Source organism: Lissotriton helveticus, chromosome 5_1, assembly GCF_964261635.1.
Source record: "Lissotriton helveticus chromosome 5_1, aLisHel1.1, whole genome shotgun sequence".
Classification (NCBI taxonomy): Eukaryota; Metazoa; Chordata; class Amphibia; order Caudata; family Salamandridae; genus Lissotriton; species Lissotriton helveticus.
This window is the reverse complement of record NC_136065.1, coordinates 2,083,709,700-2,083,727,053: the sequence shown is the minus strand read 5'-3', so window position 1 is coordinate 2,083,727,053 and position 17,354 is coordinate 2,083,709,700. Positions and strand designations below refer to the sequence as shown.

The window sequence follows — 17,354 nt, the reverse complement described above, 5'->3', positions numbered from 1 at the left end:
CCCTACGCTAGCCAACGCTTTCCCTACTGTTGCACTCTCTGGAGTTGGAATAGTAATTTTTACCATCCCGCTATCCAACGCTTTCCCTACTGTTGCACTCTCTGGAGTTGGAATAGTAATTTTTACCCCTACGCTATCCAACGCTTTCCCTACTGTTGCACTCTCTGGAGTGGGAATAGTAATTTTTACCCCTACGCTATCCAACGCTTTCCCTACTGGTGCACTCTCTGGAGTGGGAATAGTAATTTTTACACCTATGCTATCCAACGCTTTCCCTACTGTTGCACTCTCTGGAGTTGGAATAGTAATTTTTACCCCTAAGCTATCCAACGCTTTCCCTACTGTTGCACTCTGTGGAGTGGGAATACTAATTTTTACCCCTACGCTATCCAACGCTTTCCCTACTGGTGCACTCTCTGGAGTGGGAATATTATTTTTTACACCTACGCTATCCAAGGCTTTCCCTACTGGTGCACTCTCTGAGAGTGTAAATAGTAATTTTTACACCTATGCTATCCAACGCTTTACCTACTGTTGCACTCTCTGGAGTGGGAATGGTAGTTTTTACACCTACGCTATCCAACGCTTTCCCTACTGTTGCACTCACTGGAGTGGTAATAGTAAATTTTACCCTTTCCGCTATCCTACGTTAAAAATATTGTAATTTTGTTATTAATATTACGTTTATATATATATATGTATTAACAAATTAATTTGTATGTTTTTTTCCTTACATTAATTATTTATTATTTTTAAGGTAATTTAAGTATTTTAAGTATGTTTAAGTTAATTATATTTATTATTTCATTAATTTTTAATTAATTTAAAGCATTTTAAAAAATTCGATATTTTGACTAACTATAATTTTTACTTTGATATTTTTAATTCGATATTTTTGTACTTACCTTTTTAGAGATAGGAGGTCGATATTTTGGTATTCTATATTTTTTCCTCGATATTTTGTAAATCGATATTCTTGACATCGATAATGTTTCAGCGATCCGGTATCAACACTAGTTTGCTGTCACAGCTGAAAGGCCAAGAATGTAATGAACGCCCTTTTCACCATTCACATAGGGTATGTCAAACAAGAGTTTGCTGTGTGAAGGATTTGAGTCATGTTGTTGCTAAGCCAGTAACTTTCATGACATTTCCTATTCCTGATACATAAGATCTTGCCAATACCCAAGCCTACCAGTCATTCAGAAGCAATCTTCAATCAGGAAGCTCCAGATTCCATTATGGGAAGGTGATTTGATTAGCCTGTTGTGCTGGAAATTCTACTGACTTTGCCTCCGCCTACTGTGAAATATATCCTGGTGAGATAATGCATCTACTCTGCAGACTGTTATTTTGTTTGCAAGAGTCAGATAGTTTGTTGTCAATGTGCCTGATGCAGAGGGGTGCAAATAACCTAACTAGCAGCAGCGTGAAGCTGAAATGACCCAATATAGCCTGCTATAACACACTATCTTTTAAAAATGGTTTAATATCTAGGTAACCTTTCCAGACCGAGGACTCATCTCCTTGAACCTATTATTGTGGAAACCATAATCAGGATATCTGAGGCTGAAAGCACTTATATTATAATTGAGCTTTCTAGACATCTCCACAGACCATCAGCTATTATTTTCTGATTTTTCTATATTGTGATTTAAGACCTTTGTACTATGAATCTGCTTTTTGAAATGTATTGACTCCTTTGAAATTCTGCTTTCTCTTTAACTAATTTATGATCATAGCAAATACATTGCTGTTATGAGGTCCGATGTAATTAATCTACTAAATACATATTATTTGGTGAACATTTGGGGTAGTGGTTTTATTGGGAGAAGTGTGGGAACACTGGATGGTAGGAATTGTTTTGATCCTCACAGACTTGGGAATTTTCCTTCACAAAAATATGAGGGTAATCTGCAATTTAGCCAAAGTTTGGTGTTTGAAGGGCATTCTGGTTAAGACAAAGTATTCGTATCCATGCAACCTGCACCACCCCAGACTTCACTAGGTACCTTGTTTTCAGAAATGTCTGGGCCTGGCAGGTTTACCTCGATTCCGACTGAGCCTAAATACCACAGGTACCCACATCGCCAGAATTGGTCAATTTGCCAGGCAAAATCTTGATCTTTCCTTTTGTCTTACGGAGCTTTCCCTTTCACGGGCGGTAGGCCAGTTATATAAGCTGGGTACTACTGTTCTCAGGAGAAGTGTAGAAATGCTGTGTGGTAGAACATTTGTGGATCCCCGCAGATTCCAATAGCGCCATATGCTGTCACATTTGTTTTGCTGTGTAACATCAGTTCACACAGCATGCTGCGCAATATGGCAAAATAATAAAATCTGACTTGGTACTCCTGGGAAGCATTTACCTCGCATGCCGACTTTCAATTTGGAACATAACATGCTTTTGGTGTTTTTACCAGAAAATTTTCTTTTCCAGTACTGTGGATGACCTACTGAAGTCCACGGCACTGTGAAAGTAGTGTGGTGGATGTCAACAGGTCTTCGTCTGCCAGCCCTAAAGCAGTTAAAAACCACAAAACCTATGCAGCCTGATGTGCAGAGCAAGAATTGACAACAAGCTGCAGGGATATGAAGGCCACATTGCACTAACCTATTTGTTCCATGATTGTAAGGGACTTCTCCAGTTCCAGGAGCAACCCAGGATCATAGGCATCAGGAACTGGGTAACAGTGAAAAGAACTGTGTTCAAACAAATGTTGCAGGTGCTGCTAATGGTCATGCGCAGCCAAGAGAAAGTTTCAGATGTCATATATGGTCTATATAGAATCTTGCTAGAGAGAAAATTAAAAATATTCAGAAGAACAAAGAAGATAGAAGAGAAGATAGAGAGAAGAGGTTTTAGGAAAGGAGAGAATATTACGAGAAAGGAGAGTAAACAAAAGGTAAGAGAGAGCAGGATAGTTAGGAATGGTAAGATAGATACAGCAGCGAACATAAATGGATAGTGGGGAAAAGGTTGAGAGTGGAAGCGGGGGCAGAGTTTGAGAGTGAATGGAGAAAGTAAGAGAGAGCCTAAAGGAGTAAAAGTAGAGTTAGGTACATGCTGAGTAATGGTGAGTGGAGATTTTAAGTGGAATTTAAAACTTATTCTGGACAATACAATTGGTCCAATTTAATTTTAAAGTGCAATTTTGGACTATATTTTCTAAAAGGGATCTTAGTGTTACTTATTGTGACTTGATCCACACTGGTTTTTGCAACTTGCTTAACAATGGACCCCCTTGTTATTTGTTACTATAGGCTATTGGCGAAAAGTGCTGATGCTTTCTCTTTTTATGCACATCAACCATGTGAACACTTGATGGTATAGTCGCTGGAAAGTACAACGTACTTGCTGAGAAGTTAAAGTTCTATTAAGGAAATGATTTGAGTTTCTAATGTACATTTAACCCTTTGGGTGCTCATAACGTAATAGTTCCGTCATGAGCACCAGTGCTCCTGTGCTTATGACGGATCCATTCCGTCATGAGCACATGCTCAGAAAATCCCTCTGCTGCAGACAGTTTTTTGCCTGGAGAAGTGGGGAAGAGCTTCCCAAAACTCTCCAGGCCTGTTTTGTGATTTGTCATTGCAACGAAAGTTAGTTTCAGTTTCTCAGTTTCAGTGCTTTTGGGGCTATTTCAGCCCCCAGAGCACTGGGACAGATGGGAGAGGTATCATTGGAAAGGGGAGAATATCTCCTTTCCAATGGTACCTTTCCCTAGTGGATCCCTGCTTGGGGATCCCCCATAAGGGCGATCCACAAGCAGGGATCCACCCATTAGCCGCCAACGAGTGAGGAGTGGCCCCTTGGGCAAGGGCCTTTGCTCCCTCTCATTTATATTTGTCAGACAGCCTTCCTGGGGGGGGGAAGATGAGGGCAGTAGCCCCAATCCGCCCCACTCCCTCCTCCCCTGGTGGGAGCAAAAAGCACCCTAGATGCCAGGGATTACGCCAGGGGTGGGGGCTGCTCAGAATGGGCATGCCAAACCCCCACCCTACCCCCCCAAAGAAGGAATAAGACTTTTTGCACCCCCAGGAGGCAGATGGGGCAATAGCCCCTGATCTGCCCCCCGGGGGAGGCAGAAAGCCCACTAGGCCCCAGGGATTTTTAAAATATATATACATAGGGGTGGAGGCTTCCCAGACTGGGCTTGCAAATTCCCCCACCCCCAAATAAAATGGTACAGTCTTTCTGGCCCTCCTGGGAAGCAGATGGGCAATAGCCCCCAATCTGTCCCCTCCCCCCCCCCCCCCCCAGGGCGGCAGAAAGCCCCCTAGACGCAAGGGATGTTTTTTTTATAACACCAGGGATGGGGGCTGCCCAGAATGGGCATGCAAATACCCCCACACCCAAAAAAATGCTATAGTCTTTCTGCCCCTCCTGGGAGGCAGATGGGGCAATAGCCCCTTATCTGTCCCCCGGGGGAGCAGAAAGCCCACTAGGCACCAGGGATTTTCATTTTTCCAAAGTTCAGGGCAGTGGTTGCCCATAATGGGCATGTCAATGCCACCCCCCCAAAAAAAAATGCCCCTGGGGTGGCATAAACTCCACTAGGCAACAGGGCGGGGGCTGCCCATAATGCCAATGCCCCCACCACCAAAAAATTACCACAGCTTTTCTGCCCCCCCAGAGGCAAATGGGGGCAATAGCCTCTTATCTGCCCAATCGGGGTGGCAGAAAGACCACGAGGCACCAATGGTAAATGTTTTTCAAAAATCAGGGGTGGGGGCTGGCCAGAATGGGAATGCTAATTCCGCCACCCCCTCAAAAAATATGCCAATGTCTTTCTGACCCCCCAGGAGGCATATGGGGGCAGAAGCCCCTGATCTGCCCCATCGGGGGAGGGGGGGGGCAGAAAGCCCACTAGGCACCAGGGGTAAATGTTTTTCAAAATTCAGGGGTGGGTGCTGCCCGGAATGGAAATGCCAATGCCCCCACCCCCTCAAAAAAGATGCCACTGTTTTTCTGGCACCCCCAGGTGGCAGATGGGGACAGTAGCTCCTGATCTGCCTCCAGGGGGGCAGAGAGCCCACGAGGCGCCAGCGATTATGCTGGCTTTTTTTATACATTGGGGTGTCGGCTGTCCAGAATGGGCATCCAAATGTCTCCACCCATCCATACAAAATAGCTACAGTCTTTCTGCCCCCCTTGGGGGCATAACGGGGCAATGGCCCCCAATTTCCCCCCTCCCCAAGGCGGTAGAATGCCGACTAGGCACAGACTTTTTTGCGGAATGTGCCTACCTCTGGATTTTGGGCCCTAGCGCAGCTGGCATCCAAAGAAACCTAGCAAACCTATACATTTTTCAAAACTAGAAACCCAGGGGGATCCATGATGTGGTGACTTGTGTGGCTCTCACTCGGTTCTGTTACCCAGAATCCCTTGCAAACTTCAAACTTTGCAAAGAAAACCCACATTCTCCTCACATTTCTGTGGTGGAAAGTTCTGGAATCTGTGTGGATCCACAAAATTCTACATTCTACAAATTCCCCAAAGTCTTCTGAGAAAAATGGTACCTCACTTGTGTGGGTAGGCCTAGTGCCCGCAACAGGAAAAGGCCCAAAACACAACATGGACACACCACATTTTCACAGTGAAAACTGACTCTTTTTTACAAAGGGCCTACCTGTAGATTTTGAACCCTAGCTCTGCCGACACCTAGGGAAACCTAGCAACCCTATACATTTTTAAAAACTAGACACACAGGGGAATCTAGCATTGGCTGACTTGTCTGGCTCTCAACAGTTTCTGTTTCCCAGAATCCCTTGCACACCTCAAACTTTGAAAAAAACACACATTTTCCTCACATTTCTATGGTGGAAAGTTCTGGAACGTGCGTAGAACCACAAATTTCCTAGCACCCAGCATTCCCCGATGTCTCCAGATAGAAATGGTACCTCACTCATGTGGGTGCCCTAAGTACCTGCGATAGGCAAGGGCCCAAAACATATTGCGGAGACATCAAAATGACCTATCACAAAACAACCTGGTTTTGCAAAGGGAGTCACCTGGGTTTTTAGCCCGAGGTTCGGCGGCCACCTTGGGAAACCTATTAAACCCATACATTTCTGAAAACTAGACACCCGAGGGGGTCCAGCAAGGTATGGCTTGCATGGGTCCCCCAACAACTTCCCACATAGAATCCCCTGCAAACCTCAAATTTAGCTAAAAAAATCACACTTGTCTCAAATTTTTGTGTGGGAAAGTTCTGGAATCTTTGTGGATCCACAAATTTGAAATTTCCTACCACCCAGCGTTCCCCCAGGTCTTCCAATAAAAATGGTACCTCACTGGCGTGGGTAGATTAAGTACACGCAACAGACAACGGCCGAAAGCGTATTGAGGAGACTTCAAAATGACCTGTCACAAAATAACCTGGTTTTCCAAAGTGGGTCACCAGAATTTTGGCCCCGGGTTTTGCAGCCATCTTGAGAAATCTACCCAACCCACATATTTATGAAAACCAGACTCCAACGAGGTATGCCTTGCGTGGATCACCCAACGTTTTCCTACCCCGAATCGCCTGCAAACCTCACATTTAGCTGAAAAAATCACTTGTTTCTCAAATTTCTGTGTGGGAAAGTTTTGGAATGTACGTGGATCCCCAAATGTCCTACCTCCCAGAGTTTCCCCAGGTTTCTTGATAAAAATGGTACCTCACTCGCGTGGGTGGGTCAAGTACCCACGACAGGCAAGGGCCCAAAACGTATTGAGGAGTCATCAAAATGACCTATCACAAAACAACCTGTTTTTGCAACAGGGGTCACCTGGGTTTTTGGACCCCGGCTCGGTGGCCATCTTGGGAAACCTACCAAACCCACACATTTCTGAAAACTAGACACCCGGGGGAGTCTAGCGAGGTATGGCTTGCGTGGGTTAACCAACGTTTTCCTACTCAGAATTCCCTGCAAACCTCAAATGTAGCTGAAAATATCACATTTTACTCAAATTTCTGCACGGGAAAGTTCTGGAATCTACTTGGATCCACAAATTTCCTACCACCCAGTGTTCCCCTCCGGTCTCCCGATAAAAATTGTACCTCACTCGTGTGGGTGGGTCAAGTACCTGCGACAGGCAAGGGCCCAAACCGTATTGAGGAGACATCAAAATGACCTATCACAAAACAACCTGGTTTGCAAGGGGAGTCACCTGGGTTTTTGGCCCCGGGCTCAGCAGCCATCTTAGGAAACCTAACAAACCCTAATATTTCTGAAAACTAGACACGCAGGGGAGTCTATTGAGGTATGGCTTGCATGGGTCCCCTAACGGTTTCCTACCCAGAATCCCCTGCAAACCTCAGCTTTAGCTGAAAAAAATCACTTTTTTCTCAAATTTCTGTGTGGGAAAATTCTGGAATCTACTTGATCCACAAATTTCCTACCACCCAGCATTCCCCCTGGTCTCCCGATAAAAATGGTACCTCACTCGCATGGAGGGGTCAGGTACCCGCGACAGGCAAGGGCCCAAAACGTATTGAGGAGACATCAAAATGACCTATCACAAAACAACCAGGTTTTGCAAGTGGGGTCACCTGGGTTTTGGCCCCAGGCTCGGCGGCCATCAATGAGAAACTACCAAACCTACATGTTTCTGAAAACTAGACAACCGAGGGAGTCCAGCGAGGTATAGCTTGCGTGGATCCACCAAAGTTTTCCTACCCTGAATGCCCTGCAAACCTCAAATTTAGCTAAAAAAATCCCACATAGTTTTGGGTGGAATCACCGTGCCGGCACAAATGTCCTACCCCACAGCGTTTCCCTCAGTCCGCTGAGTAAAATGATAATCTCTTGTGTGGGTGAGGCGGGGGCCTGTGACTGGGAAGAGCCCAACACCTAGGGATGAAGGGTATAGCAGGGAGAATTCTAAGCGCTACATTTTATTAAAAACAAGGTTTTAGCCAATTCTGCATTGCACACCCACACAAATGAGGTATCATTTGACTCGGGACACTAAAGAGAATGCTGTGGGGTAAGACATTTGCGCCGGCACGGTAATTTCACACAAACATATGTGAAAAATGTGTTTTTCCAGCTAAATTTGAGGTTTGCAGCGGATTTTGGATAGGAAAACTTTAGGGGATCCACACAAGTTATATCTCGCTGGACTCCACTGGTTGTCTAGTTTTCAGAAATGTGTGGGTTTGGCCGCTGAGCCCGGGGGCAAAATCCCAGGTGACTCCCCTTGCAAAACCGAGTTGTTTTGTGATAGGTCATTTTGATGTCTCTTCAATAAGATTTGGGCCCTTGCCTGTCACGGGTACTTGACACACCCATACGAGTAAGGTACCATTTTTATCACAAGACCTGAGGGAACGCTGGGTGGTAGGACATTTGTGGATCCATGCAGATTTCAGAACTTTCGCACACCGAAATTTAAGATTTTTTTTTTCCAGCTAAATTTGAGGTTTGCAGAGGATTCTGCGTAGGAAAACTTTGGGGGACCCACGCAAGCCATACCTCGCTGGACTCTCCTGGTTGTCTAGTATTCAGAAATGTGTGAGTTTGGGAGGCTTCCCAAGATGACCGCAGAGCCCGGGGCCAAAAACCCAGGTGACCCCCCCTTGGAAAACCAGGTTGTTTTGTGACAGTTCATTTTGAAGTCTCCCCAATACATTTTGGGCCCTTGCCTGTCTATAATTTTTATTGAGAGACCAGGGGGAATGCTGGGAGATAGGAAATTTGTGGATGCAAGCAGATTCCGGAACTTTTCCACACAGAAATTTGAGAAAAAGGTGATTTTTTCAGCTAAAGTTATGCTTTTCAGGGCATTCTGGGAAGGAAAACATTGAAGGACCCACGCAAGCTATACCTCACTGGGCTCCCCTGGGTGGCTAGTTTTCAGAAATGTGTGGGTTTGGTAGATTTTCTAAGATGGCTGCTGAGCCTGGGGCCAAAAACACAGGTAACTCCCCTTGCAAAACCAGGTTGTTTTGTAATAGGTCATTTCGATGTCTCAATACGTTTTGGGCCCCTGCCTATCACGGGTACTTAGGGCACCGACATGAATGAGGTACCATTTTTATCGGGAGACCTGGGGGAACGCTGGGTGGTAGGAAATTTGTGGATCTACCTAGATTCCATAACTTTTCACCACAGAAAGATTAAGACAATGTGTTTTTTTAACACAGTTTGAGGTTTGCAAGGGATTCTGGGTAACAGGACCGGGGGAGAGCCAGACAAGTCACTCCATCCTGGATTCCACTGGGTGTCTAGTTTTAAAAAATGTATAAGTTTGCTAGGTTTTCCTAGGTGATGGCAGAGCTATGGTTCAAAACCACAGGTAGGCACTTTGCAAAGAAAGGCTCAGTTTTCACGGTGAAAATGTGGTGTGCCCACAGTTGTGTTTTGGGCCGTTTGCCGATGCGGGCACTAGGCCTACCCACAAAAGTGAGGTACCCTTTTTCTCAGAAGACTTTGGGGAATGTGGGGTGGGTAGAATTTTGTGGATGCACGCAGGTTCCATACCTGATCACCACAGAAATGTGAGGAAAATTTTTTTGGGGACAAAGTTTGAGGTTTGCAAGGGATTCTGGGTAACAGAACCTAGTGAGAGCTAGACAAGTCACCTCATCCTGGATTTCCCTGGGTGTCTAGTTTTTAAAAATGTATAGGTTTGCTAGGTTTTTCTAGGTGCTGGCAGAGCTAGGGTTCAAAATCGACAGATAGGCACTTAGCAAAAAAAGGCTCCGTTTTCACTGTGAAAATGTTGTGTGTACACATTGCGTTTTGGGCAGTTATCTGTCAAGGGCACAAGGCCTACCCACAGAAGTGAGATATCATTTTTCTCTGAAGACTTTGGGGAATGCTGGGTGGGTGGAATGTTGTGGAACCACGCAGATTCCAGAACTTTCCACCACAGAAATGTGAGGAAAATGTGTTTTCTTTTTACAAACTTTGAGGTTTGCAAGGGATTCTGGGTAACAAAACCTGGTGAGAGTCAGACAAGTCACCTCATCCTAGATTTCCCTGGGTGTCTAGTTTTTAGAAATGTATAGGTTTGCTAGGTTTCCCTAGGTGCCGGCAGAGCTAGGGTATAAAATCTACAGAAAGGCACCTTGCAAAAAAAGGGCCAGTTTTCACTGTGAAAATGTGGTGTGTCCACGTTGTGTTTTGGGCCGTTTTCTGTCACGGGCACTAGGCCTTTCCACACAAATGAGGTACCATTTTTCTCTGAAGACTCTGGGGAATGCGGAGTGGGTAGAATTTTGTGGGTCCACGCTGATTCCAGAACTTTCCACCATCGAAATGTGAGGAAAATGTGTTTTTTTTTGACAAAGGTTGAGGTTTGCAAGGGATTATGGGTATCAGAACCTGGTGAGAGCCAGACAAGTTACCCCATCCTGGATTCCCCTGGGTGTCTAATTTTAAAACATTTATAGGTTTGCTAGGTTTCCCTAGGAGCCGGCAGAGCTAGGGTTCAAAGCCTACAGCTAGGCACTTTGCAAAAAAAGGTTCCGTTTTCACTGTGAAAATGTGGTGTGTCCATGTTGCATTTTGGGCCATTTCCTGTCGCGGCCACTAGGCCTACCCACAGAAGTGAGGTACCATTTTTCTCTGAAGACTTTGGGGAATGCGGGTGGGTGGATTTTTGTGGATCCACGCAGATTCCAGAACTTTCCGCCACAAATGTGAGGAAAATGAGTTATTTTTGACAAAGTTTGAGGTTTTGCAAGGGATTCTGGGTAACAGAACCTGGTAAAAGCCAGTCAAGTCACCCCATCCTGTATTTCTCTGGGTGTCTAGTTTTCAAAAATGTATAGTTTTGCTAGGTTTCCCTAGGTGCCGGCAGAGCTAGGGTTCAAAATCTACAGCTAAGCACTTTGCAAAAAAAAGGGTCAGATTTCACTGTAAAAATAAAGGGGCCTATTAGCAAGAAATAGCGATATTTCTTTTTATCGCTGCCTATCGCTGGATATGTTAGTGGAGAAAACCTGCTATTAGCAACGTTTTTCCCCATTGTGCTAAAATATCCAGCGATAGTGGCGAAATGCGTGAATATCGCTGGAAATCCAGCGATATTCACGCATTAACGCCAATGGGGACTTAACCTGAAGATCCACCTCCCATTGGATAAACAGGTAAGTCATGTTTTTAGCAGGCGTTAGATTATAGCGATAATCGCGCTTAGCGTGATTTTTTTTATCGCTATGCCTGCCTTGCTAATAGGCGATAGCTGTGTTAGCAACTGCTTTCAGTCGCTAACAGTTTTATAATAATAATAAATCTTTATTCGGTTTTTAGCAGTGCAAAACCATAAAAGTTGTCGCAACATACAAAATACATGAGTATTTATATAAAAACAGTTATTACACACATTAAAAAAAAATATGACCAGGTTCCGTGCAAAATTAAGTAAAAAATAAGACGATAGTAACCTTCTGAGTTTCTTTTTCTCTTTTTCAAAGGTTATTCCTATGTCTCAGGATGCACTTTAAAAAATTAAGTACGTGGTAACAAGTACGTTCAGACTCCAACATCTGTAGTGCTAACATGGCTGGGCGACACTGTCTATAGCCCCAATTTTTTAGTAAAGGGATTAGCCAGATTTTTCTATGGGTGTAAAAAAATTTGCAAAACAAAATGGTATGAATGGTTGACTGTTGAGACAAATCATCACATGGACAGGGTCGCTAACAGTTTTAGGTGCGCCCACTTTGCACGTCATTAACGATAAATATCGCTGACATGCAAAGTGGGCCCCGAATCGGTCTCTATCGCCTAAAAGCAGTCGCTAACTGCTGTTAGCGACAGCTTGCTAATAGGGCGATAAAAATATTGCCGCTTTAGCAGCAAAAACTGCTGCTAAAGCAGCGATATGGCCCTTGCTAATATGTCCCAAAGTGTGTCGACGTTCCATTTTGAGCCATCTCCTGTTGCAGGCACTAGGCCTAACCACACAAGTAAAGTACCGTTTTTCTCAGGAGACTTAGGGTAACACAGGATTGTAAAGCAACTGTTATTACCTATTGGCTTTTGATGCATTTCTGCCTTCCAAAGGAAAGACAATGCGTAAAAAAGAAGTCACTTTGAAAAATGTCCTCTAATTCTCATGCTTGTATGGGTACTCACAATTTCGGAAATGTGCAAATAGCTACTGTTTCTAACCTCTATATTTTGTTCCAATTTTAGAAATACATAGGTGTCTTTCATACCGATTTTTGCCCTGTATATATTTTCACAAATTAATAGCTATATACCCGGTACATAATAAAAAAACATTGCAAGACGCTGCTCAGTTATTGGCTCTTGGTTCGTTCGGTTCTTGGTGAACCTACAAGTCCTATATATCCCCACAACCAGACAGGTCCAGCAGATATAAACAGTATATTGCTTTCAAACAGCTGTCATAATTAGAAGAAGTTACAGGTGAAAACGTTGGCACAAATGGCTGTTTTTTCAACTAATTTTTCATTTTCCCTATATTCAACACTGGGGGGCATACTAGCAAGAACCTCGTTAAAATTATGCTAATATGCGTTATAGAATTCCAATAGAAGCCCAGGTTAGATGTGCAGGACATCTAACCTGAGCTTCTTTTGGAATTCTATAACGCATAATAGCAAGCCCATTATCATCGTTTTAGCTGCAGTTTCCTGCCGCTAAAACGGCGATAATTTTAACGAGGTTCTTGCTAATATGCCCCTTAGTTTCTATAAAGAAACCTTTATGGATCTACACAAATGACCCCTTGCTGAATTCAGAATTTCATCCACTTTTCTAAAATGTATACCTTTCCAGGGTATATTATTGCTTTCATGCCAATTTCTACCATTAACTGGAAGAAGGTTGAAAGCACAAAAAATAGCAAAAATAGGCTATGTCCCAGTAAAATCCCAAAACTGTGTACAAAATGATGGTTTTCTGACAAAAGTCAGTCCCTAAAAGCTGGGGAAATTGTGATTTCAGTCCCATAAATCCTTTGTTGATACCATTTGCAGGGAAAATACCAGACGCTTTTATTTGCAGCACTTTTTTCCCATAAAAAAAACACAATTTAGCTGTATTTTGGCTAATTTCTGGGTTTTCTCCTGGGAAATCCACCTACCATGGGTACCTTTAGAATTCCCATGATGTTGGAAGAAAAGGAGGCAAATTTGGTGTGGATACCTTATGTGATCAAAAAGTTACTGGGGCCTAAGCGCGAACTACCCCAAATAACACAAAATAGGCTTAGCACGGGGGGAGGCCTAGCAGCAAAGGGGTTAAATATGACGGTCTCTTAACTGCTTCATAACATGAAGATTGACTTTTATCTGCACCTCTAGTAATGCGGAACAATTCCTCTGCAAGAACATATTTTCCATTTCCAGTACACATGGCAGGCTTACATGCTTTCTGCATTCACCACTCAGATATACCCATGTTCATCCAAACAATGTTAGGCACATAGAGGTGCCGCCTAGAGGATTCTATGCAAGAACTCTACGGCACATTAAAGAGTAGAACATGTCCATGATCCCATGAGAGAAGGACTCTGCACCATCTAAATAGGAGATACCATGCAAGCAGCATCAAACAGAGATATTATCACAGAGTAGGGTCCTAGTGGCAAACTGTGAAGCTACCACTCTCAATATTAGAGCCAGTGCTGCTGCTAGTGTCCTTAGTCATGCCTCAAATAAACTCATCCCAGGCTTGCACATTCATCTGTACTTTATCATGCCTACCTGTCTTGCTGGAAGATTTCTAACAAAGGCCTCCTTTTGTACAATACTTTTCACATAACCTGCCTGTAACTTTGACAGGTGTATGCCAATGTCAGAGCCTGCTTCAAGTCCATGTAGTTTTGATTGGTGCTTTTGATTAAATGTAAGTGAACTATCCATCTTTTGTGTCAACCTTACAGTGAAATTCATTTTGGAACCTTCCCAACTTCCACTGGAAAACAGCATTTAAATTCCATTTAGTGCCTACCCTTGTTGCATCCCTAAAACGTTTAAAACACACTGTTTGGCCCTAACTTCTCAGCTTTCTGTAAGGTTATTTTAAATTAGTGGTGAATCAAACTGAAACTTCACTTACAAAGTTCTTCGGATTAGGAAACGCCAAACTTTTTGCAGTATTTGAAGTTTCCTAAGTAAATGTGAGCAAAAGTATATCCTTTTGTGCCTTCCAGGCGAGATGAGTTCCTGACGCAGAATGTCCCAGGTAGGACATGCTTCAGCAAACTAATTTTGAGTGTAGAGGTTAGACATTCACCACCTGAGATAAGAGGTGTGGAGGGAGGGTTCTGAGCTTAGGCCAGCTTATTTTTATAAAATAAAGAACTTCATAAACTTTATGTTGCACAAAACTTGCTCAGTTTAGAAAATCCACTTTACAACTTTAAATTCTTCTACTTTAAATTTCATGAAATTGATAGGATTTGAAGTTGGATTGGGAAAAGTTGATTGAGTGTGATTTAATGTGTACCTCAAAAAATCCACATATTCCGTCACATAGAATCACACAGTGAGTATCTTAATATTGAAACTAGAATATAGATGGCACAGAATATCAAGGACAGAATACTAAATCCAAAATATTGACAGGTAAGTGTGGCATTCGTATACCTTACTATACATAAATGTACCTACAAAATATATATGTATATACCTTCAAGGTATGTAGATGTGTATTAGGAGTAGTAAATATATACTTTCCTATAGCCACTTGCCTTTAAATATTCTTTCCTCAATGTTCTTGCATCCCGATATTCTGGGGGTTGTGTTTTAGCAGTGCAATAATTATTTGGGAAAGAATGCACCTAAAGCAAACAGCTTTATTGTTTGGTCATAGCTGGGGGCCATGCCCCCTAAAAATATACTTCAGGCTACAGGCCTGTAGTCCTCTGGAGTCAGATGCACAGGCTTCAAGTAACTTTCACAAACCTGAGAGAGTGAGGCTTCAACATATAAAGTTTTACACACCTTTGATATTTTAATGATTCTAATGAGTCAATAATATGGATGTCAGTATTTATTTGTATTTATCTGCAGTGAGAGATGACAGCCTACTATGCGTTCACTGGTAAATACACATGCCTGCAAATGTCTAGCATTAATATACTATTTATTTACTTTTCTTAAGGTTGATGTCTACATGGTGCAGTTACTCAAAGTGAATGTATCCAGTGGCTGAAGTGGACTCACCCATTGTCCTGCACTCTGCTGTGGTAAGAGGGACCATCATTGGATACAAGGTTGGGCAGCACAGGGGACAAAAAGGTTTGACTAATAGACCCTACAGGCATGTATTTTTACTATAATATTTTGGAAAACATGAGGCTGGCAAGATAGCAAATACTGTCTTTAGTCCAGATCTAAAAAAGACTTACCACTTTGATATGTTTAGATCTCCTTGCAGCATTTAATACTAGAAAGGCTGGCATGAGGGGGGTAAGCTCTCATATGATAACCGTAATTTCTTGTGTCTCTGTCAGCTCTTATTGTGAACTAGTACAAGTGTGAGAGCGAATGGGTGTGACCTGTAACCGCAATTCCTGAGAGGGTCGGGAGTGTTGTTTTCTGGGGGGTCTAATTACTTGTTCCTCTGTGAGTGAGTAGGAGGGCAAGTGAGACCCTATAGCTAGTAGGCCCTGGGGAATCTTGGCACTAAGGTGGTAGGATGACTCAGTCCCTGTTTACTAAGGTTCTATGATCCCAAGCATAGTTCTGTGACGCCACAGAATCCCTGTAACAGGCTAAGCCTTTGGCGTACAGTACCTGTTCACATGCCTTTCAGGTTTATTGAAATGCAGATTACAACCAGACTCTGTTATGAATTCATGTGGGGGTATATACCACACCTATTATCTAGATTCCTGTTTAGTAACTCAGTGCCAAGAAGCTGTTAGGTGTACATAGAAAAAGAAGTAGAATATAAAAGCAAGGAGGGAGAGCCAGAGATTACTGTCCTAGGATGCTTGTTTCCAGTCTAGGGAGGACCTGGCCTGGCAGTTTGGGCAGGACTGTTCCCAATGGGCGCAGGGTCAAGACTGATTAACATAAGGCTGGGTCCAAACTGGAATGCCACGGTGAGCAAAAAAACGATGGATTTAGGCTCAGATCTCTGTACTGGGGTGAATGTATGACATTGTTCCGCATGCTGTCCATCAATTGTTCTTTTTGCATTTGTCACCCCGAGTGGGACGGGCATGCCCAGGCGTGGGTTCCATGCTCTCCATGCCACTAGAGTCAAGATATCCTGGCAGATGAGGAGTGAAACCCCGAAACTGGTCCCAGGATGCTTGTTTCCAGTTCAGGGAGTACCTGGCCTGGCAGTTCGGGCTGGACTGTTCCCCATGGGCGCAGGGTCAAGACTGATTTGCATACGGCTGGGTCCAAACTGGAATGGCATGGTGGGCAAAAAAATGATGGATTTAGGCCCAGATCTCTGTACTGGGGTGAATGTATGACATTGTTCTGCATTCTGTCCATCAATTGTTCTTTTTGCATTTGTCACCCCGAGTGGGACGGGCATGCCCAGGCGTGGGTCCCGTGCTCTCCATGCCACTGTAATCAAGCTATCCTGGCTGCAGAGGAGTGAACCGCCGAAACCGGTCCTAGGATGCTTGTTTCCAGTCCAGGGAGGACCTGGCCTGGCAGTTTGGGCTGTACTGTACCCATTGGGCGCAGGGTCAAGATTGATTTGCATATGGCTGGGTCCAAACTGGAATGGCATGGTGAGCAAAAAAACGATGGCTTTAGGTCCAGATCTCTAAACTGGGGTGAATGTATTGATCTGCATTCTGTCCATCAATTGTTCTTTTTGCATTTGTCGCTCCGAGTGGGACGGGCATACCCAGATGTGGGTCCCGTGCTCTCCATGCCACTGGAGTCAAGTTATTATGGCTGATGAGGGCTGGCACGTTATTGAGAAAGGACTAGTCCCAGAAACAAATATCTTTTTGAAATCGGTCAATAGCAGCACACATAGGCCATTAATTTGCTCAAGCCTGGCCAATGACATGTGCCCTACTGATACAGTGACGAGTTCTGTGGCTGGGGATAAAGGCACATTGTAGGACACTGGCTCTCTATATAGTGCGCTAAAATGAAGTACACAGTTTAGAGAGTCCAATGAGACCCAGATTGGTTTACAGAGGCAAAAGTAGATAATACTAATGCTCTATTTGTGGTTTTATGTTTCAACAAACTTATACAGGGCACGTTCACCTTAGACTTCTTGGAGCCTGGGTAAAGAAGGCATCAACAGCTCGGGTTACTGGCTGTAAGCTTGGATGAACAGCCAGGTTTTCAAATACTTCCTGAAGTTCATATAGTGCTTCATGTAGGAAGTGAGTTCCATACCTGGGGTCCTATCGCTGAGAATCTTGCCCCTCCCATCTTTTTTCCGCTCAAATCTCG

The 17,354-nt window shown here is 43.7% G+C and overlaps 1 long non-coding RNA gene across 1 annotated transcript in view; it reads left to right on the top strand.

Moving 5' to 3' along the window:
• Positions 1-17,354, top strand: part of LOC144756334 (uncharacterized) — a 251,909-nt gene that overhangs the window by 169,070 nt on the left and 65,485 nt on the right. The window contains exon 4 of the long non-coding RNA XR_013595128.1: positions 15,076-15,160. This is a non-coding gene — a long non-coding RNA (uncharacterized LOC144756334). The remainder of the gene's footprint in view (positions 1-15,075; positions 15,161-17,354) is intronic.